This window comes from Triturus cristatus, chromosome 11 (genome assembly GCF_964204655.1).
Source record: "Triturus cristatus chromosome 11, aTriCri1.1, whole genome shotgun sequence".
Lineage (NCBI taxonomy): Eukaryota > Metazoa > Chordata > Amphibia > Caudata > Salamandridae > Triturus > Triturus cristatus.
Window position 1 is genome coordinate 923,464,449 of NC_140594.1, and position 16,828 is coordinate 923,481,276.

Below are 16,828 nucleotides of genomic sequence, written 5' to 3' on the forward strand. Positions count from 1 at the left end.
GGAGGGGTAACAGCTTCCGGAGTGCTCGCCCCAGGAGGGCAGGTTACTACTAGAGCCCATGACTGCTAAGAGAGTCTCCTTAGTGTACAGGAAAATAATGAATAACTCCCCATACCTGCTCCGTTCACTTAGGGAGGCTTGGGAGGGAGATATTAGCCTTATAAAAGATGACGACTGAGCAGAGTCCACCCAGAGCTACAGGGATATAGCTATAAGGGCTTGTTTCCGTCTTATACAACCGCGCATACTGCATAGATCCTACTATTCCAGATCCATGCTACACCGCATGGGCTGGTATGACACTGCCCTCCGTGCCCGAGTCAGTGGTGCAGTTTCCTCCCTCTTCCATATCCTTTGGGAATGCCCAAAGATTCAACAGTATTGGAGGGAGGTCACACTTATTATGGCTTCTATCATGGGCCTTGAAGTTCCACTGGACTCTAAATGGCTGGTGCTGGGCATTTCTGAGGAGGAGACCTGGCCCCTTAAAATAGGTCTGACATTGGTGGCGGGACTGCTAAGCAAAATATTGCGAAAACATAGCGGGGGGGGAGCAGACCTCCGGTTATCCAAGACTGGAAAAACAACTTAGACTTGTGTCAACTAGCAGAGCAGCGGTCTACCAGAGCCAGGGTTTGAGACAGTGTGGGGCAACTGGATCCAATATAGAGAATCTTGGGATTGGCTAAAGTTGAGCGAGAGGGTAGAAAGTGCGTGGTACTTACCTGAACTGTATACTGCAGAACACTGTGCCTAAAGAAAGTATAAGTACTGTTACTGATGATTTAATTGGTGTCTGTGACTGCTGTGGTTTGCTACTCTCCATATTGACTTACTATAAGTGCCTTTAATTCTGTACACTATGATATATTCTACGCAACTGTTCCAGGAAAAGATTACTGAAACAAAAATGATATTTTAGCTAAGACACTGCAATCAACTCTTGGCACAGATATCTACACTACCTCAACCTTTTAATTGCTGTGTCTGCCTCTTGCACACTGTTTTATGTAATGACCTACCATGTGGCATTCGCAAAATTTGCAATTATATATGTTAGTATTTGTTCATCTGTAACTTGCATGTCACGAAAAATTTCTCTTCTAAAGTGCTCTAGCACCTTTGGGTAATGTCTGCGCTATGTAAATATGCATGACTATATAAATTTCACCTACATCCATACTCAGCCAACAGCCTGCTCGGGGCAAGGGGAAGTATTCTGCCATATTACAGTGAAAAATTAAGTACGTCATTTTGGGCCAGATGTATCAAAGGGTTTTACCCATTCTCTGCCTATGGGAAAATGTGTTCATACATATGGCCCTTTGCCTTTACATTTCTATTCAATGTCATATCATTGTTCTGCTGTTGTGCTTCTGATGCACAGAACGGAAAATAACTTGATAGTTCTGGCTTCTTATATTGAAAGAAAAATTGTATCCATGGTATTTTTCTTATAGAATATCTTCCATATTCTGTATGGAGATAAGAGGAACTCAGCAGAAGTTTTTTAGGAATTAAGCCACTTAGCAGAAGCCAGGTTAGGGAGAGAGGACAATCAGTTGTCCTAGCAATGTCAGCATGAACACACGCATTTTAAATGCAAAACCCAGACTGGATTTTTTTTAAAAAACTGGATATTTCTCTCACAGTGCCTTCTAAATTTTGACGTAAAATAAATGTAAGAATACAAGGATGGCATATCAGTCAGAGTATGACTTTAATAATACCTAATGATAGAATACTCTTTCATACACATATAGTATTTTGTGGTTGTGAATATAAATAGCTTTAAAACTTAATATTGTTAATAGATTCATTTGGATCATTGCATTCTACTCAACTTTATCACTCAATCCCTGAATACGTGTGAGGATTCAAAATATAAATTTTACATCATATCATGACGCCGGTGATATGCTGATGTAATATTCTTATCTTGAGTGATCCTGCACATCCCTTTCAGGGACTGTGTCATGTCTTTATAATGTGTGATCAGTTCTGTATTAAGACTTTCAAATCTTATACTACTTTTAGGTTCTAAGATGTGAGATTTAACTGGCCTGGTAATCATCTCTATATAATGTGACCCACAAGGGGGCATTATCATGTGTACACCACAACTGGTGTGATGCAATTAGTAAAGCTTCTATTTTTCCAGGAAGTCTGCCATCCTAGATAGATATTTTTAGTTGCTGTTCTATGTTTAGAAACCCTGCAAGAGCCACACCTGAAGCGAATATGTATCTTAGTCATATTCAATAATCAGGGTAGATTAATGTCTGAAAGGACTAGCCAAGTGGCTTCCAATTAGTCTTTTGGATAGGATCCTCATTTGAGCAAACATTGGATTTTCAAATTTGTTTTTTCAGTATTTCAAAATGTTAAGAGTTGCAATTGAAGATTTTTTCTTCACTTGATTAGTGATAGCATTGCATGCCATCACCAAGCTTTTACATTGGTTTCAATAAGAGCGTCCATATTATTATCACTTGTGTGACTCTTTACATGTTTTTCTTGAGAATGTCTAGCTCTTGATTTAGATGTAAAGTTTTCAGCTTGGGTCTCTTGTTCCATAATATTAGAACAATTCCTTCGAATTCTAAGCAAATAACCATGAAGAAATTCTCCTTATAAGTTCTTGGGTGATAGCTATCATATAAAACAAGGGAATTCTTATCCGTGGTCTTGGTGTGAAACATGGTTGACAGATGGAGTAAGTACCAGGTCTACAAAAACCTGTACTGTTTTACTTGTACTTTAAATTTTAGTTGGCATTTTGAGTGTCCAACTGTTTCAACAAAGGGATGGATAAACCCTCTCCTTCCAATATCACCAACACATCATTAATGTATCTTTTCCATAGTCTAATTTTATTGTTGGTAAGAACTGGTTGCAACAAAAATGGCCAGTTCAAACTTGTGTATGTATAAATTCACTACACTAGGTGCACACAGAGAATCTATCAACGCTTCCCTAATGTTTTGATTTCTCATCTTGTAGGGGACTAAGAGTTAATGCCTGAAATATATCTCATGTGCTGAAGATGGCACTATTTAATAAAGTGGAGATGCTGGGATTTCTTGGTGACAGTCAAATTTGGTTGACTATGCACAGTGTAGCAATATGAGACAGAAAGACTCCTTTATACAAGTGTGACAGAACTTTGGAATCTGTTACACTGTAACAAGATTTGCAAGTTAGGCCATTAAAGCATTATTAATTGAAAGTATTATATATTTTTTTGTTTAAATATCTTTATTGTTCTTTTCTTATTTTTCCTTTTCCTTTTCTTATTTACATAACAATACAGGAGTATCTGAGACATAATCCAGACATATACAAAACAACACAATAAGAACACTGTGTGTATCAACAATGTGTTACAGAGGTAGATGCACGATATACAGTGTTGCATACATGTTGTTCCAGAAGGCATTTACTGGTAAATCATTATGTGATACTCCCTGTTCACACCACTACAATGCAGTTCTCAATCTTTATACCAAATTGCCGGTGCCATATGCTAACACATTCAGTTTTAACCGATCCGTTCGTACCTGGCGCGCAAGGCATTAGCGCACACAGGAGATATTAATGCATGGTCGTTTCAGCACTTCAGTGAGGGGATTGTGCAAAAGAAAAAGAGAAGAGGATAAAGGAATGTGCCAATAAGACATACATTATCTATTCTGCAAAAATCTAACAACATAATAAAGAAACTGCCATCAAAAAAGAACAATTTGAATAAACATAGCATGACTGGCTATGGAAATGTGCATCCTGTACATGACTATATGGTGGCTCGCCTAGGTGGGACTTAGACTCATGTAGGTGTTAAAAGTCATTGCCGTGTAAGTGGATGGTCAGGGGCCAGGCTAGTCTCCCATAGCGGGCTCTGGCTGTATGTTGGTTGCACAATGGTTCGCGCTGCTCACTACAAATACTACATCCCTTGTGGCTCGGGATCTCTAGTGTACGAGTTGCATATCGGCAGGCTGGGCGTCATCATCTTCCCCGTCTCCTTCATTTTTTAAGGCTGTGAGTAGTGTGTCCCAGTATTGTGCAGTAGGGTATTTGCGGAGCCCCGCTGTTTCCTCCCTATGCAATGTTGTACCTTCCACCTGCGCCCATATCGTGAGTGATCGTTTCCAGCTTATTGCCTCTGGGGGGGTCTGTATGCTTCCACCTCTTTGCAATTAAGCGCTTCACAACTATCAACCCCAGGTCTCTAAATCGTGACGTGACTCTGTTCTTCTTGGACCTGGTAAAAATCCCTAATATGCAAATTTCCCATGTAAGCGGCAGGGATGTGTCAGTGCAGAGTGAAAGGGCCGTGACTACTGCTTGCCAGTAAAATTGGAGGGAAGTGCAGGACCATAGCATGTGGAGCTGGTTCACATTAAGCTGTTGACAGCTTGGGCATGCAGAAGTGGCAATGTTGAAATATTTGTTTATTTTGTCGGGTGAAAGGTACACCCTCTGGATAATGTACGTTTGTATTAGTTTGAATTTAGAACTTCTCGGTATCTATGAAACAACAGCCAAGACGACGTCCCACTCCTTGTCAGTCCAAGGCTGGCCTCTGTCTGCTTCCCAGCGGATGCGGAGATCAGCACCGGTTTCAGCGTGTGTGTGAGTTAAGCCGCCACCAACCAGTGTACTATATGTGATCCCGCCCCCATTACAAGTAAGCACTGTATTAGCAGATGTGTTGGTGGCTCAGCCATTAGATCTCCCCAGAAGGCCGAGAGGGCCCTTGTGAGGGAAGTGTGCCATAGGAATTGCCCAGCAGGCAAGTCAGTGTCTTCCGTCAATGCCTCAAAAGTTAATAGTACACCATCCCTGTATAAGTCGCCCAGGATGTCAATGCCTGCTGTATGCCAATTTGCAAGATCCACCTCGGAGGTGCTCATCTTCCCCCTCGGCGTCCCCATGAGTGGCAATATCGGAGCATATGGGATTGTCGCGTGGGTGAGATGCAAGCTCCTCCTGTTGCACCTATGCGCCAATCCTACGTGTAATTCGGATGGCTGTGGGGGCTTGGTAGCGAGATGGAATAAATGATATATTTGGGATTGGGTCCATGGCCGCTGCAAGGTCGCCGTGATTAATTCAAAGCATTCATGACATATTATCAACTTGAATAGCTGCATCCTTTAATTTCACATACTCTTTGATATTATTTAAATTGTTTCTTCTACACTTTCATTAACAAAGGTAATAATGTTCTCAGTTAAAAAAATATTCAGAATACAGCCATATGAGACAGATTGCAACTCATGACCACTGGTATGTCCCCGAATATGGGGAACATCAATTATGTAAAGTGCAATAAGTATGGACATCAGACAGCACCATCATCACCTTTTCTTGGGTGGATTTTTCTGAGAATCTAGAGATCAGACAGAAGCCACGTATTTCAAATTCTCATGGTGGATTGCCCAACTTTGATCTTGTTGCTCTAAATTAGTATCTCAGAATAATGAAGTGATGGAAAGTCACTGTACTCTCAGTCAAAAACTGACATCTCTCAAACATGCAATTTTTTGTTTATTCATTTCAAATTATTTATATTGAAGTTTTCTATTTGAAGCAGTTACTCAACTAGGGCTTCCTGGCACTTAAGAGATAGAAAGTTATGTAAATCCACAAGGAATTACTCTGTGAAAAGAAAAGATTTTAAGAGTCTTTCTGAAAAACCAATCGTTCTTAATCAGTAAAAATGGTGTTCCAGATCCTGGAAATCCAAGATAACTAGCATTGAAATATATAGGAACGAGCAATTAGTTTATCAAGTCACTTTAAGCCAGAAGGAGAAGGAAAGAGGAAGAATCTTCTTGATGACATGAGCACAAAATCTAGTTTTTCTTTGACGGTAAAGCAGAGGTTACGTATTGTAAAGTCAGGAGTGGGGAAAAAAGGTCACCCTTCATGGCACCTGATTGGAAATTACTCTAATAGGAAGCCCTCTATTTTATCAGAGATCAGCTTCAAGCACTTAAGTTTCATCCAGCTTGCTACAGCGGTCAGACAATATTGAAAAATATGTTGTGCTGAACTCGTCCATCTTAAGAATTATATGGCTGTAATGGGTGTAGTGAAACCTACCGCCAGACGAAGAGCCAAACAAGCTCGAAGAGAAACTGAGAGTTAACTTATCAGACAGTCCCTAACCACTACAGAGAAGCTTGTTCTTCAGAAAGGCCTGGGTTTTTTGCCGTCGCCCAAGACAAATAGGTTCCGGACCACCCACAACTACACCAGTTCTTTCGGAAAATATGCTTGCAAGCCCTTTTTCTATTTAAACCCCAGACCGATACTCAAAACTCAGGCCTACATCCAAGATCCACCTTCACACCCACAGGAGGCATGGTACCCAATGAGGTCCTTACGTTTGAACAGGTAGTACTGTGAGATATTGAGAGATGCCCATGAAAATGCATCTTTTACAATATGTCAAACACTGAAACCACAGCCATGCAAACTCTGTGGAATGACACCACGATCACCATTAAAGCTGCTGACAAAGGAGGTGCAATAGTGATCATGAATACCCATGACTGCGTCATAGAATGCCAACAACAATTGGGGGACCTGGCATACTATACACCAACAATGCAGGAGCCCACAGAAAGGCTGAGCTGACAGACAACTGCATTTGTTACATTAGCTCAAGCACAAGGCTGGATTACCAAAAAAGAGTCAGAGTTCCAGGTTAACAGGAATACCAGGATTCCCTACTTCTACACCCTCTCCAAAATTAATAATGCCACACATACTCCAACGGGCAAATGCATAGTTTCAGGGACTGGTTCTCTTCTGGAGCTCCTGTTGCAAAACCACTTTCTCCAGCTCCTGGTCACTAAGACTCCCTCGACACCCAGATTGATTTACTTGTCTCTTTGGTTGTGGAGATACTATACACCAACATACCCCAGGATGCCATACTAGGAGTGATAGAGAATACCCTCCTTCTAGTAAATTGGTCATCACCCACACCAGTGAGATTTATCTTTGTATGTGCCACCTTTGAACTAAAAAATAACTTTTTCCAGTTTCAGGATCAGCTATACCACCAAGCACAGGGCACTTCTATGGGTAGTACGTTTGTCCCGAGCCTGCCCTGCCTCTACATGGCAGATGTTGAATAACATCATGTTTGGGAAGAGAAGAACCCCTTCTCCAACAATATCCAAATCTGGCATCGCTACATTGATGACATACTGATCCTGTGGCAAGATTCAGTAGAGACCTGAAGAGGTTCTACGAATGGGTCAACAGTCTCAACCCATACCTCAGCTTCACTAAACATATCTCAGCGATACATCTACCTTTCCTTGATCTGTTGATAACCCTCCAAGGCGGAAAACTGTGCAAATCAACATACAAAAAACCCACCGACTGCAACAGTCTATTAAGATATGACAGCCACAACCCTTAGCATCTCCAAGATAATCTGCCTTTCGGCTGATTTACTCCACCTTCGTCGCAACTGCAGTTCAGTTAGCAACTTCTAAGATCAAGTTGAAACTTTGACTACCAATCTCGTTGCACGTAAATACCCACCACAGAAGTCAGGACTGCCTGTAAAAGAGCAATGAACAATAACAGGGCGACACTTCTAGAACAACATAAGCACCCAGAGAGTGAGGTGTTGACATGTGTCACGGCATTCACTCCACTGTCCCACTTTATACAGAATATCATTAAAAAATACTGGTCGATCTTTAACTTAACACTGGGCACCTAACACTAGCCAAAACACGGTTTGCCTTTAAGCGCACCAGAAATCTCAGAGACACTATTGTCCACACCAGACCTAAAGTAAACAGGTATGACACCAACAGACACTCTGGGGTCTCCCGCCGGTCATGGTACATTACTCATGTGGGTCATGTAGTGTATGTACACTCACACAGTCCTCAAAAGAAATACATTTTGATACCTCAAAACCATGGGTTCAACGCTCACACACTAACTGCAATTCAAAAAACTTTGTCTGTATGATTACCTGCCCATGCTAAAAACACTATATAGGCATGACAACTAGAGCAATTAAGATCAGAATCACTGAACACCACAGTAATGTGAGATGCAAAAGAATCACAATGAAAATGAGTACCCACTATATTGAGAGTGGTCACACTGCGGGGGATCTCTGCTGGACAATCATTGAGGCACACACACACACATACGCAGTGATTACCTATTTCGCACAGAACAATGGGTGTTTCGACTCTCAGCATACATCAATGGTCTTAAAGACGACATACCATGGGATGAGGTTCCATTATAGGGACTCTTTAGATGTTACCTCTTTTTGTGTCCCTTGGATTGACTGCGGTGTTTCTGGTACTACCGGGCACCTGATCATGGGGCCCCTGCACACGGCTATGTCCTATACGTGTATATTTCTATTCATAGCAACCACTATTTATGCAGTGTACCCAGCACATGTTACCTTGTCATGGACATGCCCCCAGGCACCTTGCAGACTGGACATCCATCACCCTGAGTTCGCCCCGATTGGACTGATCCTTTTCGCACAGCACTAACCACGATTGTGCCCCCAACCAACCCACCCTCTCCCCTTCTTTTCGGGAGTTCCCGCGCTTAGAAATTGTGTATTGCTGCCCACGGCCAGCCTTACTGCCTGGTGGCCGTGCGCACCCATTGGACCGACTGTTGTTGCACTGCGCCATCCACGATCTTGGGTGTAACCATAATTACCCCCATTTTTTGTGAGTCTCTCACTTACGACTTGTGTATTGCCTCTCACAACCAGTCCCATTGCCTGATGGCCGTGCGCGCCAACAACCCACCCCCAACACACACACCCACCCTCTTCACCAAGCACTCCTTCAAGGTGCCCATAGGTCTCCCACCTCATTGCACCCGGACAGTCTCTGGGATCCCTAGGGATTCCCCCTGCCCCGTTTTCACCTTCCTGGTACCACAAGAAACACTTTCTCTCCGTGCAGGCCGCCACCACCAAGATGACGCCTGCCAATTGCAGCTCCGGGTTGACGTTGCAGCTTCCAGACGTTAGAGCAGGAAGTACTTTGGGTACCACCATACTGGTCACTCCACACTGGCATCGGAAGGGACCTGGGTAGGTCAACAGCTGCATTGCTCTTCAACACGGTAAGTTACAACCCCTCCTGTCCTTTTTCTGTCTTGGTGGCCCCCAGATAGAGATTTGCTTTGACCACAGTCTAATCTGACCAGGCAGCGTGGAAAATAGGCTGCAGCACCTTCTACAAGGACCGTTTATCGAACGGCCCCCTCTTTCCTTTATTCTTTTATCTTTTGCTTTTCAGCATCAATGGTACGCTCTCTAGCGTCCGCCTTGTCCAGTCTGTTTGGGGCCGTTGCTTCCCGAATTTTCAGGTGAGTTCCTCCCTTGATTGTGATTTTAACTTGGCTTCACTTCCCTCCTCGAGGGGTCGCATGCACCTATGTGTTTTGTCTTGTTGGCCGGTCACTGCTACACCACCCCTTGTTCCTGACAGGGGACACTTACCATGAGGAGATTCACTTCACCTAATTAGACCCTAGGCTGGCTCACGGGAAACCGTAATTCCTAGTATAATTACGCAGCTGGTGAAATGGGTGATTGGTTATATTCTGTTCAGCTGTGATGAGCAAACCTCAACACGTATCATTAGCTTATCTGAAGCTGCATTCCTTAGACTAATAAAGCAACCAGTGATACATGTGATTGCCCACACCCAGCTCTTATGCTTATATACCTGCCTGTGATTAGCATGCATTGTCATACATTATGAATTTCTATTATCACAATACTGCTGGTTCTCCTTTACAATTGCATTTATATATGATCATGAATACCTGGTTTTAATTTTCTTTATGTCTTTTTTATACTCTCTTGTTCCTCTAAATCTAGGTCTATCCCCAGGAGTTGTTTTGAATGTCTATGTAAAGAATACTGGGCATAATTTGAAAGTCTATTTTAAACACACAGGGCATGGTGCGCACACTCTCTATATACCCATCCCTGTGAAGAGTAGAATAAGGTCTTTCTGGTCCTGAGAAAATGCCATGATCCACTAGGGACTGTAACAGGCATGAAACATGCTGACCTTATTGACTCATATTCATTGCAGCTAAGTAGACCATTATATCTATTATATGCTCAAACCTTGTTTTTATCCTTGACAAACGGACCATACTATTATAACTTATTTTCTGTTTGGATCCCTTTAGCCAATGTTTTAAACACTTCACCCATTCTACTCACATTTTATCATTCATTCAAGATCTCCGATAAAGAGCCCCCTCAAGGGGCCCGTTGGGCATTGCAGCGCTGGCCCAATGAGGAGCTCACGGTTGATAAAGCAGGGCACCTCTCTTGGTGTGTGAGGCCCGTTGCTCCCAAAAGGAGCACCCCTCTGCTGACCACCCGCCAGACCTAGATACCTACATAGAAACAGTACACTCTGTGATCTCATAACTGCAGAGGCCCATGAGCTGGACCTCAAAAAAGCCTGAGTGCCTCTACCCTTGTTTTGTAATGGTTGTAGGCCATGAAATCCAGATTAAAGGGCCTGATTAATTTATCAGGTGGCACCCCATAATGGTAAGGCTAAAGCATAAGCCTTTAAGAGCATCACAGGTTAGTATTTACAACCCAGAATGACAAGGACAGCTTTAATAGCCTATACATGATCCTCCAAGAATGAGCAGAACCAGGACAGGACCTTGTCTCTAATATCAGCCTCCTCCAGGTAAGAAACAATGACTGCATGAGACACGGGGTCAAAGGCAGCAGTAAGGTCCAGTAAAAAAGTGCTTCTATTCTCCTGCAATACGACTCATCCGGAGTTGGGCCATCACAGCAAGTAAATTGGCCCCTGTGCCATGAAAGGGACAGAAACCTGTCTAGGCATGATTGAGAATTGACTCTTGTTTATTAAATGTTGACAAGTCCTTGATAACTTTGTTTTCAGGTACTTAAACCATTTGCATTTCTTGATCTGTAGAAGATTTCCAACTACCAGGAACAATAGCCATCTTAAAGGAGATGTTGATAAGAGAAGCAACAACTCCTCACAGAGTCTTTCTTGGAAGCTAAATTTAAGTTACAAGATGTTTGAAGTTCTGAACAGGACCTAGATTTGGTAAACAGGATTATGATATTATTGTACCCGGCATTGGTAGCAAAAACATCATAGGAGAGTGTTTGAGTGGTGTTTTCCTTCACCAACAATTGTATAAGTACGTGTGACACATGTAACATGAAACAATAATTGAGTGGGTTAGAGTTAAAAAATGATGAAAGGCATTCACAGAAGTCTACTGTTGATCGAATAACGAATGCACAGGGAGTATTTTGGCCAAATCGTTTCCAATTTTGAAATTTCTTTTCAGTGATTATCGGCAGTGGCAATGTGGATGCTTAAAAAGAGGAATGGGTATGCTGACTAGCTTTATGTGGTTTAAATGGCCAAATTGCATCAGATTTTGTAGCTTGGTATTAGTCTTTATGTCAAAATTTTACAAGTGCTTTGTATGTACACTAGGAAGATCCCAGGTCCTCAGTATACCAAGTAGCTAAGGGAGTATTAGGTTTGCACTTTAGTATGCTTAACAGGTAAAGGTAGTCAAGTGTGTTGGAGATCCAAGGATGTTCCCTGGTGAATGATGCTTCCAGGTACAGTATCAATTGATATATATATATATGTTCAGTGGGAGTTCTTCCTCTAAAGTGGAGGAGTGTCGCCCCACCGCTTGAACAGCAAGCGGAATACTGAAAATATGTAAATTATTATCATTTTATTTTATGTATTCAGCTTCCAGCTGAAGCCAGGGAAGCAGGGCTTGGGGAGGATTGCTTACAGCAACTAAAGTGCGCATGATGGTTTGGCCGGTCTTCTTGGGCCAGCCAAAGCATCATGCACACTCTGCATGTTCTCCACGCAGGCTCCGTTGAGAACATGCACAGCCTGCCAGCTCCTGTCTGAGTGCCGAACCACGGTGCTCATACCAATCACAACGCAGCATTGTGATTAGTCAGGGGTTCTGGGAGGCTGTGTGCTTCCTGGGAAGGAGGACGGAGGATGAAGGAAGAAGAGGCACTGCCGGTGGTCGTCAGTATGGGTAAGTGTTTTTTTTATATTTTATTATTTCCCAAACCCTCCTTCCGTACCCCTTGACCCACTATCCTTGTTTGATAGTAGCCACTACTTCATAATTTATGATTGGGAAAGTCAGTATAGAAATAGAAACATTAAAGTAATTCCTTTTAATACTATTTCCATAATCTTCTTCAGATCTAATGTAAGGGGTAGAAAGAGTGATAGAAAAGTAATGTATGATGATCTGACCAACATACCAGCAAGAAGGGGTGTTGGATAAAAACTGAACTGGAAAAAATAAGATAGATTTACTGACAGACCTGGTGTGTGAGAAAAGTAATTTATTGCCTAAAGCCTAGGATAGAAGAGGACTCAAGCAAGGATTGGAGGTACTTAATGTAAAATCCTCAGCCTAATTATTACAATTTCTGACTGGAATGAAATTAGAGGCTGACAGGACTGGGGGAGAAATAAATAGTGCTAGGGTGCTACCAAATGCAGACATGCCCGGGAGGGAGACAGTCAAGAACACCAGCAAGGAGAGAAGAGGTGGGAGAAGGCAAAAATGTAAAACAAGAAATTAACCTGAGCAAATCCATTTAAAGGAATAAGGGGCACATACATGTGTTAGTGATAAATAATCTCCACACTGCCACCTGTCATATGTTCATGGTAGACTTGATATTTAGAAGCAGTTAGGTACTGAAAAAGTAATATGAGGAAAAGACTCACCATGAATTTTCGATATGAAAAGTAAATCAAGTTAAAGATCTAAATATGGATCATGGATTTCAATACTGTGTTTAGGTATCGAGCAAGAAAAATAAGTGTCAATTGGAATGATAGGGAGCCAAAGGAAGACCTATCCAGACATGCAAGAATCATGGCTATGACATCACTATTGTTGTTACAATCGATGAAGCAGGTAAACTGATGAATCCTTCTAATTGACACATAAAATTGATTACTACGCTTTTGAGAAAGAAAAATGACAAATGTGCACAAACTGTACTAAAATGAGTTGGAGAATTATGAAAAATAAATCATGAAAAGACTAAGGGGCCCATTGGGATGATGGGCAGATTGCCACCGCCTGACCGGCGGTGGCGATCTGCCCGCCAAAACACCCCGCCGGACGGCCTTTTACCCCTGCCACATTAGCATGGTGGGAGGTACCGCGGCGGACAGAAAGACTGTCCACCGCTTTTCCGCCAGTAGGCAATACCGGGTGGAAAAGGCCTGCAATATGGTGGCGGTGCCTTGCAAGAGCCGCCATCCATATTATGATGTTAGCGGTTTAATGCCTTTCCATGGCGGAGACTCTGCCATGGAAAGGCTTGCAGTGTTTACTTTGGGGGCCCGTTGCGGGGCCCTGGTGTGGTGGGGGGATGCACTTAGGGGGTACCCATGGTACCCCCTTACATTGGCATACACAAGGTGGCAGGCACCATGCGGTGCCTGTCACGCTGTGCATGCCAATGCACAACATGCATTTACTACATTGTGGCGGGTGCTGCTCACAGCACCGCCCACCACAATGTTGTATATGCGGGATGCAACTGCCACGGTGGTGGTTGCATCCTAATTGGGGCGGTGTGGGACGGCCACACCACTGGAGGCTGGTCCCAGCACCGCTAGCCCGCTATCTTAATGGACCCTTTAGTTACTGCATCGTAAAACCATGCAGAAGAAGAGTAGGTTAGATGAAAACATTCATTTGAATAACATAGGTTAATGATTTACAATTTATGATTGTGTTGGTCTGTTTAACATGTAGTAGAACAATGAAAGTGATGACTCACGTATTATAAAAGATTACTAAATCATCTATATTAAATCTCAATTAGGAATCACTGACAGAATATCGACAGACAGAATATCAAACTACAAAAATATCGACACAAAAATATCGATGTCATGAATATCGAAGTCCAATCTATATAATGTTAAGTACAAAAATATCGAGACAAAAAATATTGTTGTCAAAAATATCGCTGTTAAAAATATTGTTTTAAAAATAATGTAAAATAAAGTAAATAATACATAAAATTAAAAGAAACAGAGTTAAAATTATCTTAAAATGTTTACAATTATAACTAATACATATATTGTAAAAATTAATTAAACATATTTATGTATAAAATATAATATATACTTACTTAATAATATTTATAAATAATTATTTTAATAACTTATACATTGTTAACAAACATTTTAAAAACTTATAAATACATATCTATACACATACACCAATAATATCTATAAAAATATAAAAACTATATATAACACTTTAAAAAATTACAATTTTTAAAACCTTTTTAAAATAAATTATAAACTACATTAACTAAAACAGTTCAGAAAATATTGGATAGCGGAGGGGATAAAATTACTATTCTCACTCCAGAGAGTTTAACAGTACAGAAAGTGTTGGATAGCGTAGGGGTAAAAATTAGTATTCCCACTCCAGAGAGTGCAACAGTAGGGAAAGTGTTGGATAGCATAGAGATAAACATTACTATTCCCACTCCAGTGAGTGCAATAGTAGGAAAAGTGATAGATAGCGAAGGTGTAAAAGTTACTATGCCCACTCCAGTGATTGCAACAGTAGAGAAAGTGTTGGATAGCGTAGGGGTAAAAACTACTTTTCCCACTCCAGTGAGTCAACAGTAGGGAAAGTGTTGGATAGCGTAGGAGTAAAAATTACTATTCCAACTCCAGAGAGTGCAACAGTAGGGAAAGTGTTGGATAGCGAAGGGGTTAAAATTACTATTCCCACTCCAGAGAGTGCAACAGTAGGGAAAGTGTTGGATAGCGTAGGGGTAAAAATACTATTCCCACTCCAGAAAGTGAAACAGTAGGGAAAGTGTTGGATAGCAAAGGGGTTAAAATTTCTACTCCCACTCCAGAGAGTGCAACAGTAGGGCAAGTGTTGGATAGCGAAGGGGTAAAAATTACTATTCCCACTCCAATGAGTGCAACAGTAGGGAAAGTGTTGGGTGGTGTAGGGGTACAAATTATTATTCCCACTCCAGAGAGTGCCACAGTAGGGAAAGTGTTGGATAGCAAAGGGGTTAACATTACTATTCCCACTCCAGAGAGTGCAACAGTACACAAAGTGTTGGATAGTGTAGGGGTAAAAAGTACTATTCTGATTCCAAAGAGTGCAACAGTAGGGAAAGTGTTGGATAGTGTTGGGGTAACAATTACTATTCCCACTCCAGAGAGTGCAATAGTAGGGAAAGTGTTGGCTAGTGAAGGGGTTAAAATTACTATTCCCGGGGGAGGAGCCTAGTGCGCAACCAAGATGGCCGCGTAGGTGCGAGGCTCCCGAGGACCTCCGCGACCTCCTACGTTTATCCTGTCTTCATCCTGCATCGGTTGAGGGGACTGTGTCGGTGAGCCTGAGCCGAGGTGGTACCCGTTTCCCGTTTTCGAATCGGACCTCGGGTGCCGGAGTGAGCACCGATTGAAGTTTGCGGCCTCCTTCGCTCCTGACCCCGGACTCGCGTTTGGGGGCAACCCGGTGACAAAGTGAACAACAACGGCGGGCTGGGCCTGGCGAGTCGCGTACCCCGCACTTTCACTTTCACTTTCGCGCCCCCTTGCCGTCTTTGCAAGTGGGATCGCGGCGCTCTTTGTGTGGGGGTGGCCTCGTTAGGGTGACCCAGCCTGCCTGCCTGCTGTGGCCCGCTCCGCCGTCCTGGGGTGACCCCCCGGAGCCCGTGGCCTTGATTGCTTGCCTTTTACTGCGTGGCTGGTGAGGGTGTGAGACCCGCGACGATGGCCACGAAACAAGATGGCGATCGGTTGAAGGCCAAGTCGACCCGGCGTGGTGCCGCACATCAGGCCAACATCATGGACCGCTACACCCTCCCGAAAGGATCTCCTGGTGGACCGCACAAGTCCTCTGAGTGCCCTCCGGATGCCCCGGATTTGCCCAGCGGTTTGACACCTTAGCCCATAAAATCGACGCGGTCCTAGTTGATGTCAACCTGGTGAGGGCTGATCTCTCCAAGACCAACGACCGGGTTGATTCTTTGGCCCACACCGCGTCGGGCCTCACGACTGAGGTGGCGGCCCTCCAAACGGAGGTGCACTGACTTCGTCAGGCGAGTGCGCTTATGGATCGGCGCCTGGAAGATTCCGAGAGTCGGGCCCGGAGGAATAACATCTGCATCATCGGAGTACCCGAGGGATGGGAGGAAGCGGCGGCGGATCTTTTTGTAGAGGACCTGATCGCTACCCATCTCCAGCCTCGGGGACTGAGTAAATTCTTTGCCGTGGAGAGGGCCCACAGAGTTCCCGGGGGAAGGCCGAAGGTCGGAGCCCCTCCGCGGCCTCTCATTGCCCGGATTTTTAACTTTCGGGACAGGGACGCGATCTTGCAAGCCTCCAGACTGCAAGGGCCGATTAAGCTGGAAAATATGGAGGTGAACTTTTATCCCGATTTCACTCAAGCGGTCCAGAAACAGAGACTGAGTTTCCTGGGTGTTAAGCGCCGGCTCCGGGACATGAACTTAAAATACGCCATGCTCTTCCCGGCCAAGCTGCGGGTAGAGGTGGATGGTCGCACGCACTTTTTTGATTGTCCCGAAGCGGCCGGGGACTGGCTGGACACTCTGTCTGGGGGTAGTGCTCGTGATGGTGGGGGGGGGGGCGGCGGGAGGAGACGGCCCACTGGATCGGGACTGAGGGGTTGATATTGGGCCTCACTCTGGACGACTATG